Source organism: Cervus canadensis, chromosome 3 (assembly GCF_019320065.1).
Source record: "Cervus canadensis isolate Bull #8, Minnesota chromosome 3, ASM1932006v1, whole genome shotgun sequence".
Classification (NCBI taxonomy): domain Eukaryota; kingdom Metazoa; phylum Chordata; class Mammalia; order Artiodactyla; family Cervidae; genus Cervus; species Cervus canadensis.
The window spans coordinates 60,061,485-60,074,327 of NC_057388.1; the positions used below are offsets into that span (position 1 = coordinate 60,061,485).

The window sequence follows — 12,843 nt, forward strand, 5'->3', positions numbered from 1 at the left end:
TTTTCCAGGCATGAATACTGGGGTGGGTTGCCATTTCCTTCTCCAGGGGATCTTCTCAGACCAGCAATCACACCCGCACCTCCTGCATTGGTAGGTGGATTCTTTACAACACTGCTGCTGCTGCTGCTGCTGCTAAGTCGCTTCAGTCATGTCCAACTCTGTGTGACCCCATGGACTGCAGCCCACCAGGCTCCTCCACCCATGGGATTTTCCAGGCGAGAGCACTGGAGTGGGGTGCCATCGCCTTCTCCCTTTACCACTGAGCCAGCAGTGAAGCCCACACAGACCTCTATACTTATCACCATATTGTTGCTACAGTGCTTGGCTCATAAGTGAAAGGAAAGAAGGAAGTGAAAGAAGGATGGAGGGAGGGAATAAAAGAGGCAGAGGAGATACAACCAACAAGTAAACAATCAACATAAATAAAACTAAAATTTTTACTAAAAAACATAAAAGGACAAGTAAATGAATAATAAGACATATTATATTCCTGGATGGAAAGAATCAATATACAAACATGTCAGTTATGCATTAAAATAATCTATAGATGTGATGCAATGCCAGACAAAATTCCAGCATGATTTTTTTCATGGAACTCAATAAACTATTTTTCAAGCCTGAAAGGAAAGCGAAAAAAAAAAAACCCAGCTTATAAATATTTAAAAACAAGACCAATAAAGAATGATTACGCCTCCCACATATCAAAGCACATTATACATTAATTTTTAAGACAGTATTTGTATTTTTTATAGATACACTATTTATGGACAAATAAATCATTGGCATTCTTTATAGACACACTATTTATGGACATAAATCAAGGGAAAGGAGTAGAGTCTAAGAGTAAATAAATGACTAAACGGGTAATGTGCATATAAGAAAGTCAGCATTTCAAAGAATATTCATAAATGGCACTTGGACAACAGGATATACATTTGGGGAAAAAATTAAATTAGAGCCCTACTACATATAATATCTAAAAACAAATTCCAGAAAGTTAAGAAAACATGTGAAAATGTTTTAGAATCACAATGTAAGAAAGATCTTCATTAGAAAGATACAAAGGTCAGAAGCCATAACAAAAAATATCAAAACATTTACATAAGAAAAAAACTGAAGTATTTGTACCATTAAGTAAATTAATAAAGTTAAAAATCCATCATTCACAAGACACAACCTTGGGCAAACTGCTTAATCTTATCAAGCCTAAATTTTCTTGTGCCTGAAATGAAAATAATGACCTAATTTATAGGGTTGCTTTGAGAATTAAATGAGAAAGTTAAGGTTAAATCCTTAGCATAGTCTTAGGAGGGAGCACCTAGCAATGGCCCAATGAATTTTTTTTTTTTGCTACTATTTTTAAATTAAGAAAATATCACACATCAGTTTTGCCCATTAAATGAAGATTTTGAACTGCTAAAAAAATGACAATTTCTGACATTGGCACAGATATTACACATAGCGGAGAAAAGCTGTACATTTGGGCCATCTCTCTCAACAAAAAATAATTTACAATGTGTGTCAAAAGCTTTTGGTCTCAAGTGTCTAGCCTTAGGTTTTTTTTATGTGTTTTTATTTTTATTGGGCTCTAGGGGATGGATTGGGAAATACCTCTGCAATTCATGTCCCACTGGGGAAATGTCCGTTCTGATTTTCCTGGGCTGGCTTTCGGAGCTTTCTTTTTCTTAGAGCCACTGCTCTTGCTGGCAGCTGTTTCTTCGGGTCCACTGCTGAGTGGCTTCTCCTTGGAAGAGAATTGCCTCCGTTTCTTGGGGACACTCCTGTTCCCTGACTCTTAAGAGTCACTAACCAGTTGGCTCATCTTTGAACAAAGGTTTTCTAATCATGAGAAGACTTCCACTGCCAGCTCTCTCTTAAAAATCACTTCTTCAAGATCTCTTCAAGATCACCAGTTCCTCCTTGGGAAAAAGATTTCTTTTTCTACGGTTTGGAGAAGGAGAAGATAGGTCTTCTCCTCCATTCTCCTGAGGAGCTTCCTGGGGCTTTTGCCTCTTCTTCTCCATGGGTCTTCCACTTGTTTCCTCACATCCCTTTGAAAAACTACTGCTGTTTTCTGAAGATATCAGGGAAATTGCAGCCAGGTGTTTCTTTTCCTTCTTCAAGAGTTTCTTCTCCTGTTTCTCCAGCTTCCTAGCAATCTCAGCCACCACTTCCTGTGAACCACTGCCTCCTGCTTGACATCCAGATTCTTTTGTGAAATCTCTCCAATCTCATAGAAGGGCAGCTGCCCCTCAACTTATTCTAGAAGCTTCTTCCCAAATACAAATTCCCTCAGAGAAACAATCAATTCATGAGGCAATACTGAATTTGTTTGCCAGGTATCAGGAGATACCACCTTTGTTCTTGGCAGCTTCTGGGCCAATGAAGGTAGAGTGAAAAAAAAAATGAGTCCATAATTTGGGGTGTTAGTCCTTGTCTTCAGTGCTTGGGAAATGTGGTCCCTTTGCTGGGCCCAGGGAATCTCTCAGTACCAAGACTGGCCATCACCCCCATAACAGAGGCCTGTAGAACTCAGGGAGCCCTGGTCAACCATTACTATTAAACCCATAGTCTTAGGGTTTTAGTAGAAAAGTAGCTGCCAGGGACTGGGGGTAGAGGACACAGGGAGAGGTTGGTAAAAGGGTACAAATTTTCAACTATGAAATGAATAAGGCCTGAGGATCTAATGTAAAACATGCCCATGATAGCACTGTATAGCACAATACTGTATAATCAAAACTTGTTAAGAGAGTAGAATTTAGATATTCTCACCAAAAAAAAAAAAAAGTGAGTTGATGGACGTGTTTTAAATGAAGGGAATCCTTAAACTATGTGTACTTATATCAAATCACCATGATGTACACTTTAAATATCTTACAATTTTATATGTCAATTATACCTTACTAAGGGCTTCCCTGGTAGCTCAGATGGTAAAAAATCTGTTTGCAATACAGGAGATCCGGGTTTGATCCCTGGGTTGGAAAGATTCCCTGGAGAAGGGAATGGCAATCCATTCCAGTATCCTTGTCTGGAGAATTCCATGGACAGAGGAGCCTGGCGGGCTACAGTCCATGGGATCGCAGAGTCGGACATGACTTAGTGACTCACACACACACACACACACACACACCCCTCAATAAAGTAAAATAAGATAATTTTAAAAATACAATGGTCATAATTACCAGTATTTGAACCTCTGTGACTATCAAAATTTCTACTGTTTCCATGAGTTTAACCTTTTTTTTTTTAGATTCCACATAAGTGAATGTAGCATTTTGTCTTTGGCTTATTTCACTTAGCATAATGCCCTCAACATCCATCCATGGTGTCACAAATGGCAGGATTTCCCTCCATCCCCTGAAGTAGGAAATGGCAACTCCAGGGGATGGCAATCATTTAAAAATGGCAATCATTTTTAAATTAGATTGTTTGCTTTTTTCTATTAAGTTGCATGAGTCTTTACATATTTGGGATATTAATTCTTTATCAGATATAAGATTCACAAATACTTCCTCCCATTTCACAGTTTGCCTTTTCATTTGGTTAATGGTTTCCCTTGCTGTACAGAAGCTGTTTAGTTTTATGTAATCCCACTTTGGGGGGAATTGAGGCTTTTTCCAGCAGGGGTTATTTATTTTAAAATTTGGAAATAATCACATGAATACATTTTTGTTATAATTATAATGCTACAGTCAAAGAAAAGGTCCCCCTTTGTCCCCACTCACTTTTCTTTCCAAAGAATTTATCCAAAAATATAACAGAAATAACAAATCTGAATGGTCATCACTTTCTTAGAAAAATGTATGCTAGCGACTCCCTGCTACTCAATTTTGATCATCAGGTACCTCAGCTGATCCGCCTACAATGCAGGAGACCCTGGTTCAATTCCTGGGTCAGGAAGAGCCCCTGAAGAAGGGACAGACTACCCACTCAAGGATTCCTGGGCTTTCCTGGTGGCTCAAATGGTAAAGAGTCTGCCTGCAATGCAGGAGACCTGGGTTTGATCCCTGGGTTGGGAAAATCCTCTGGAGGAGGACATGGCAATCCATTCCAGTATTCTTGCCTGGAGAATCCCACAGACAGAGGTGCCTGGCAGGCTACAGTCCATGGGGTCACAAAGAGTCGGACACGACTGAGCAACCAAGCACAGCACAGCTTTTCTGTGACTATAAAATTTCTAGCATTTCTATTTCTTTTTAACTTTTTGTTAAATAAAACTCTTCAGTTTTATTGACATAATAGTTGAAAGTTTGTCCAGAGAGCAGATTCTAAGAATTCTTATCACAAGGAAAAAAAAAATTTTTCCTTCTTTTTTTGTATCATATGATGGGGTGTTAACTAACCTTGCTACGGTAATCATTTCACAATATAAGTAAGTCAGTGAGAATATTGATGCTGTAAACCTTAAATTTATACACTGCTATATGCCATGTGTTTATGTTCCCTTTGTTGCCTTTGCTTTTGGTGTCAAATCAAAAAAAAAAAAAAAAATCATTGCTATGATCAATGTCAAGAAGCTTACTCTCCACATTTTCTTCTAGGTGTTTTATGGTTTCAGGTCTTATGTTTAAGTCTTTCATCCATTTGGAGTTGATTTGTATGTATAGTGTAAGGGGTTCAGCTTCATTCTTTTGTATGTGTCAATCCAGTTTTTCCAGTACTACTACTGAAGAGATTATCCTTCCCCCCCCCTCATATACTTGATTCTTTTGTCATAAATCAATTCATGAATTAATGTCTCAGCTCTCTGTTCTGTTCTATTGATCTATGGAATACCATATTGTTTTGATTGCTATATGTTTCTAATATAATTTAAAATCAGGAAATATAATTCCTCCAGCTTTGTTCATTTTTTCTCAAGATTGCTTTGACTACTTGGAGTCTTCTGTGGTTCCATACAAGTTTTACAATGTCCATAGTAGTCTTCAAAGCAAAACATTAGCAATAATTCCACTAACAGTGGTAAAGCAGAGAATTCTCTATAATCATGTAGAATTATATTGCAGTAGAATGTTTGTTGATTTGGTAAATGTTTGTGATATCATTAAGTGAGAAAAAAGACCTTAAAAGAGTAAATACAATATGAATCTGACTTTACAGCACTAAAATGCAAAATAAAAAGACAACAAAAATACACCAGTAGTCATAATGATTAGCTAGTTCTTAGTGTCAACTAGAGATTATTTTCTTTCTCATCTCATAAAACCTCATCCCTAGTTTCCAAAATGAACATGTTACTTAAAACAAAAAAAATTCTTTTAACGGAAGGGGCAGTTATCCATCAAACTTCTCACCATTCCTGAAGCTCAGGCCCCACCAATGATTGGCTCTGCCATGGGGTTTAAAGATAAAACTTCAAGCAATGTGATTTTAAAAAATCACATTACCAAATATATAAATTGAACCTTGGCAAGAAAGCAAATGTGTTAGAAAACTTCTGGTAAAATAATGACCTAAATGTTAAAATTGCTGACTTATGGTCTTCTTTCTAGAAGCAGACAAAAAGCACCTATTCCTAACTAGGCTATACTGATTTCATGAAAGAAAAGAATGCCCTCTGTACATGAAATATTTCTCTACCCTTAAAAACAACAGGGAGGGGCGGGGAAAAGTGAGGACACAACAGAGGGAACATGTATTCGTGTCCTCATAAAGTAATTAATACAACTTCTAGAGAAGCTCTGTTTCTACCAACTATAAAATGAGCAAACTCTGCAAATTTTCTAGAATTTTTAGCCAACTGCCTCTATCCTCCATTATAAGATCAACAAATACAACTGTACTCCTAAGTGTAATAAAATATAAATAATAAAATACTTGCCATAGTCAGTCCAATGGAATAGCCACCTGTGAGCTTTACTCTGAGTCTGTATATCAAAGCAGAGTGAGCCAGTGCAAAAGAGATTGTCCATGATAGTTGATAGTATATTTTGGAAGCAATCTCCACAGCTAAATAAATCATGAAATATCCATAGACAGAATTCTAGGAAGCCTATACAAGAACAAGGTAAGTCTATATGTTTGGACATGAAAAGATATCCATGTAAATGTAAGAAGCAAGTTATAGATGAATATATAGTAGCAAATAGATGGGGAAACAGTGGAAACAGTGGCTGACTTTATTTTTCTGGGCTCCAAAATCACTGCGGATGGTGATTGTAGCCATAAATTAAAAGACGCTTGCTCCTTGGAAGGAAAGTTATGACTAACCTAGACAGCATATTAAAAAGCAAGAGACATTACTTTGCCAACAAAGGTCTTCTAGTCAAGGCTATGGCTTTTCCAGTAGTCATGTATGGATGTGAGAGCTGGGCGATAAAGAAAGCTGAGAGCAGAATTGATGCTTTTGAACTGTGGTGTTGGATAAGACTCTTCAGAGTCCCTTGGACTGCAAGGAGATCCATCCTAAAGAAATCAGTCCTGGGTGTTCATTGGAAGGACTGATGTTGAGCTGAAACTCCAATACTTTGGCCACCTGATGCGGAGAGCTGACTCATTTGAAAAGACCCTGATGTTGGGAAAGATTGCAGGCAGGAGGAGAAGGGGACATCAGAGGATGAGATGGTTGGATGGCATCACCAACACAATGGACATGGGTTTGGGTGAACTCCAGGAGTTGGTGATGGACAGGGAGGCCTGGCATACTGCAGTTCATGGGGTCGCAAAGAGTCGGACACGACTAAGCAACCGAACTGAACTGAACTGATAGTAATCCGTTGACATAAAATAAAACAGAAGATGTTTATAAAAGCATTGAATAATGTATGCAAGTGCAAGGTTGTTCATCAAGCTATTTACCTAGAGAAGAATGAAATTCCATAGGCAGCAAAGAAATTTTTAAGAGAGAGGCTTTCCATTTTTATTCTTTTTTAAAAAATAAAGATGTGTTTGTTTTATGTTTTTAACAAACATATAAAGAATCACCAATACATTCAATAATTTATAAAAAAAAAGTATTAAAAGCATTAATGAGTGTATATAATAACAGAAATTAATTACAATGTACAGTTGACCCTTGGACATAACAGGGGTTGGGGCACTGACCCTCCACATAGTCTAAACTCTGAGTATAACTTTAAAATCAATCTTCAATATCCATGGTTCTACATGAGTAGATTTAACCAATCAAGAATCATGTGGTACTACACTATGTATTCATTGGAAAAAAAAACTAAGTATAAGTGGACCCACATAGTTCAAACTCATGTTGTTCAACAGTCAACTTATATGTATGCATAGAACACAAATTCTATGCCATTAAAAATGATGAAGTAGATTTACATTCATTGAATATGACGTTTTATTCACTGACATGTAGTCACAATTTATAGGGCAAAGTGGTTAGGAATGAACTGTGTTACCCATTTTGTTTAAAGTAGGTGTTTGCGTATGTGCTAAATTACTTCGGTTGTGTCTGACTCTGTGTTGACCCTATGGTTTGCAGCCTGCTGGGCTCCTCTGTCCACGAGATTCCCCAGGCAAGAATACTGGAGTGGGTTGCCGTGCTCTCCTCCAGGTGGTTAAAGTACACATGTGTATATAAAAGAATATACAATGGTCAATAGTTACAATTAGTCATCAAATTTCATAATAACCCACTGTATAATTGTATTTTCTTCATTTAATTTTTTAATGTATAATCAATTAAATAGCAAGAGTAATATAGAAAAATATTCCTTAAAGCCATTTTATTACTCACAAAAAAGAGCTATATATCCAAAGTTCAAGAACAAATAATTGTTCATACAGTTTCTAGTCACACAAAGTACAGTGAAAAGTAAAAGAAACTGTTTATATAAAATGAGAAAATAGCCAAGTATTTCCAATAAAGTTGGTTAGGAATCTGAAGTACCCAGGTAACCACCTCCACTTTTCTATTTTACTTCCTGTATATGCACACACAGTCTGAGTTACTTTGTATATATATGCCAATGCACAAATATTTCCATCTTCAGTTATGTGTATAACTTTAAAAGTCCAATCAATTTTGTAAAGGACAAAACAGTTGCCATTGAAGCCAAGAACTTGATTTAATATCATTCCAACAGAAGCTGCTGCATTTTAATGTACCTTTATAAAATCCATAAAATACACATTATAATGAAAGAGAATGCCACAAAACTAACTGTTAAAATGATGACTTTCAACCTTTTTAATGCACAGTGGCAATCAACAGCTTTTTTAAATCCTCAGGCCCAAATGCACGCCAAGGTTTATAAGAGAAAACTCCACTTCCAAGTTCAAAATACTCATTGCTTAAAAGTAATAATAAATCCCCTAGTGAAACACTGGGTTCTGGCTTTAATTAGAAGTCAATGTGCTAAGACTGCCACCTCCTGCTGAATAAAAAGTCAAGTCCTTTCATGACCTACCTCAAGTGGATTTTCAAAAGACCTCAAATCTGAATCCTGTCTTAAAGAAATACGAAAGGAGGATAGAAAAAAATATATTCTCATGCAGAACAGTTTAAGTGGGGCCACTTGAACTATCCAATGCTGCCAAATGCAAAATTCTCTTTCCCAAAAAAGTAAAACATATTCTTCTTTGGATCCATGTTCTGAGACAACAGATAAAACACCATACTTGATGGTACTCCTCTAACAAGATATTAAAATAAACTTGTTACATGTCAAATTCAAGACCAAAATATATCAACACTGACAAAGTCAAGGAGGAAAAAATTGAGATTACATAATGAAACTATGACTTCTATTATTGTCCATTCAAAAAAAAATTCATCTGGTACAATGAATGTTGAAAAACATGACACGCAAATTCATGAAGCATTCCATGTTTAAAAAAAAAGAAAAGAAAAACATCAGTGTTTCCCAAAAACGATTTTTCTCTATTCCCTTGAGATCACCATTATGATATTTAAACCTTGGAATTTTCAAATCTTTTTATATATGTACATATATACATATCTATATATAAGTATGGGCTTCCCAGGTGGCGCTAGTGGTAAAGAACCCACCTGCCAACACAGGAGATGTAAGAGACGCAGGATCGATCCCTGGGTCAGGAAGATCCCCTGGAGAAGGACAGGGCAAACCACTGCAGTATTCTTGCCTACAGAAGCCCATGGACAGAGGAGCAGGGCAGGCTGCAGTCCATGGGACACGACTGCAAGTGGCTTAGCACACACGTATATAAGTATACACACACACACACACATATACCTATATACACATATATATGTATATACAAATATACATAACTACAGAATTCTGACTCTGTCAATTTCCTTACTTAGAAAGAAATACTTCCATTAGAAAGGAAATAATATTTGCTGATATTTTGCAGGTTGTCTCAAGAACTAAATGGAAACAGGCAAAGGAAACTGGCACAGTACCAGTCAAAAAAATGTTTTTCTTAGCCTTTGGAAAGACAATAGACATTTCAAAGTTAATAGCCCTTATTAGAAGATTTCTTTAACACAGGGAAAAGAAACAACATCTGCAGTTGTCTTGTTTTTTCCCTCTTAAATCAAACACACTCTCCATTTAAGATATTTTAATAGTCTTCTACTGGCTTCATATTTTGGGATGCCAGTTATACAATACAGTAGCTTTCATTAAAAAAAAAAAAGATTTGGTTAAAAAAAACATAAATTAATGTATGAAACACAATGTTGTTCCTTTCTTTGGATTAAATAAATTTAATTGAAAAATCTGTTTACTTAGCTCCTCCTCCTTGAAGTATACAATTTCAGAACAAATAAGACTTACAAATCTGTCTGCTAATGCAGGAGACACAAGAGACACAGGTTTGATCCCTGGATCAGAAAGATCCCCTGGAGAAAGAAAGAGCAACCCACTCCAGTATTCTTGAGGCCTATGGGGTCACAAAGAGTCGGACATGACTGAGCACACACACACACACCAATATGTCATATGCTAACACAAGAAGTTTAGGATCATAACGTCTGAAACTTTAACAGAGGAAGAAGTAGTTCATTATATCAGCAGTTGCCAAACTCAGGTCAACAGATTCGCCCTGGATAATTACATCATCGTCATCACAGGTAATGTTTGTTAAGTTGTTAAGTTTATAGCAACCTTATATGAGATACTATTACCAACCCTTCATAGAAGAAGGCACAGAGAGGTTAAGTAACTTGTTTAAAGTTACTCACATAATAAGTAGTAAACCTCAGATATAAACTTTGTCAGTTTCAATTTTCCTGCCTCTTTCTGCCCAATTTGACTTAGCAGGTCTGGAATAGGCCATGCAATCAGTATTCAAATCTCCAGGTGATTTTTTTTTTTTTTTTTTTTTTTTTTAGTTGGGAGATAATTGCCTTACAATGTTGTATTAGTTTCTGCTGCACAACAACATGAATCAGCTATAGGAAGTTCAATATCATGTAAAATAAACCACTAGCCAACAAATCTCTAATGACTCCAAAACGAGAAAGCAAAAAGTTAAGAATGAAAACTTCCCCTCTCCTAGATAAAATAAATTAAGATTCTGAACAGATTATTTGTAATTTGTAAAAATGTATTTGCAACTTGGTAACACTTTACTAACTACTTGAAATTAGTCATAATAGCTATGTGTAAAAGTTGCTCAGTCATGTCTGACTCTTTGTGACCCCACCAGGCTCCTCCTGTCCATAGGGATTCTCCAGGCAAGAATACTGGAGTTGGTTGCCATGCCCTCCTCCAGGGCATCTTTCGAACCCAGGTCTCCTGCCTTGCAGGCAGATTCTTAACCATCTGAGCCACCAGGCAAGTCCAAAATTGCCATGGCATTATTTTAAAGAAAATAATGCAAACAAAAGTAAATTAACATTTCAGCATCAAAATAGCCAGCTAAACGATCAATGCCAAGACTCAGAGTTCACCTATAAGATTATTTCAGTTTTCCAGACAATGTCTCATTTCTCCATCTCCTCTATTTCTCCAATACACACGGTATGCATCATTCTGGAAAATTTCTAATTGTTAAATTCTGTTAAAAGTTTAAGTCAATGAACAAATGCTTCTCATTACAAAATTCAATAACTGTAATAGAATTATGAATTTAACATGTAAAGTTCTGAAAGCATTTTCTAAACAGATGAATTGTTTGAGTTACTATTTTCTGTAGGCGTGCCTATATGGAAACACATGTTTTTTCAATTATATAGCGAAGACTATGGCTTCTGTTCAAACTGAAATTTTATTGTTTATAAAATTAGAAACAGATACAAATATATAGAGATATATACACACATTTATAAACATATACACCTAAGTGATATATTATATCTGAACAGTTGAAAGGTTTATAGTGTTCTATAAGAAGGTACTTTACACACATATGAGAAAATTACTGTTAATCTCTCAAATGGATAATTTGTTCATAAATAAACCTTTTGTAATCTCACAGACAGCCTCATACATGCTACCACAGTTATCTGTACAACAGCCAAAATTAAGCTAAGTGAAAATATTGGTGAGCTCTAGCACCCTTATTTCTTTAAAAATATCAAGAACTGTTTGCAGTCATTGTTTGACATTTTTAACCCAAAAAGAGAGAATTCTATTATAATCTAGTCTCTCCAAATGTTCACCAAAATCACATTACATTTTCATCAATACTTGATTTAGAAACTCATGTATTTCTGTTTATATATAAATTTTAAGATTAAAGACAATTTAAATTTTTTTCATAATAATTTTCTGTATTTTTCCAAGTTTTGTGGAATTATATACGACCTTTATAATTTAAAACAGGAGTAATTTTAAAGCAATAATTAAAATATTTGAGTATGAAATATAAATCAGGAAGCTTGGCATTGGTAATTCCCTCCAAAAATAACGTAGGCTAATTTATGAATTTATGGAACATATATTAAAGGACTATATATTAAATTCTGATTCAGACCTAATAGTTATAATAGGAGAAAAAAAAGTTGGATAAGTCACACCTAAAATACAGTCCTTAATCTTTGTTAATATTAATACTATAATCAGAGCAGCAGGGGTTATTTTGTCTTGCAACTGGTTGTCACGCTGGGGAAGGGGACAGTGCTACTGGCATCTAAGGGGATTACTGCTGAACGTCCTGCAACAGCACAGGGCAGCCTCTACAATGAAGGATTATCCAGACCAAACTGTCAACAGTGTCAAGGGTAAGAAACTCTGACGTGGAGAAAACAGATTTTTTTATGTTTAAATTACAAGTCAAAATCCTAAAGGCAAATAATTTTAATTCAAAAAAGTTTATTCCTGTTTATTTTGAAGGACACACTAATTCCAATTTTCCAAGCATCTAAACTACTTACATCTTTAAAACAGTTAAAAAAATAAAGCCTAACTTACCTTTCATTCACAATTTTAATTCTCTGTTCTCACTGCCCTCAACATAACCCTGACCCAAAACCAAATATAAACTGAAAACACGACATAAAAATACACCAAAGTTGTCCCTCTTCCTTTTGTATTTCATCTAGAATAAACAAACTGAAAAGTTTTTAATTTAGATATAATCAAATCCAGCTAATAACATTTTTATTTCAAACTAATATTTTACTTTTAATTGCTTCAACTAGATTAAGATTGAAGGCTTTAAGGACCCTAAACAAACTACATACTGTATTACTCTTGAAACTTATTTCATCTCACTTTTTTTAATGTGGTGAGTATTTTTTAATTGTGGTAAAACAGACATAAATGAGGGCTTCCGAGGTTACACAGTGGTAAGGAATCCACCGGCCAATGCAGGAGACACAAGACACGCAGGTTTGATCCCTGGGTCAGGAAGACCCCCTGGAGTAGGACATGGCAACCCTCTCCAGTATTCTTGCCTGGAAAATCCCATGTATCAAGGAGCCTGGCAGGCTGCAATGCATGGGGT

General features: G+C 35.8%; 1 protein-coding gene and 1 non-coding gene across 5 annotated transcripts in view; both read right to left on the reverse strand.

Annotated features, from left to right (window-relative positions):
- BBS9 (Bardet-Biedl syndrome 9) overlaps positions 1 to 12,843 on the reverse strand; it is a 461,674-nt gene that overhangs the window by 351,065 nt on the left and 97,766 nt on the right. The gene's annotated exons all lie outside the window — the stretch shown is intronic.
- Positions 2,480 to 2,566, reverse strand: LOC122439015. The gene has a single exon (XR_006268756.1). It is a non-coding gene; the product is annotated as a small nucleolar RNA SNORD86 (small nucleolar RNA).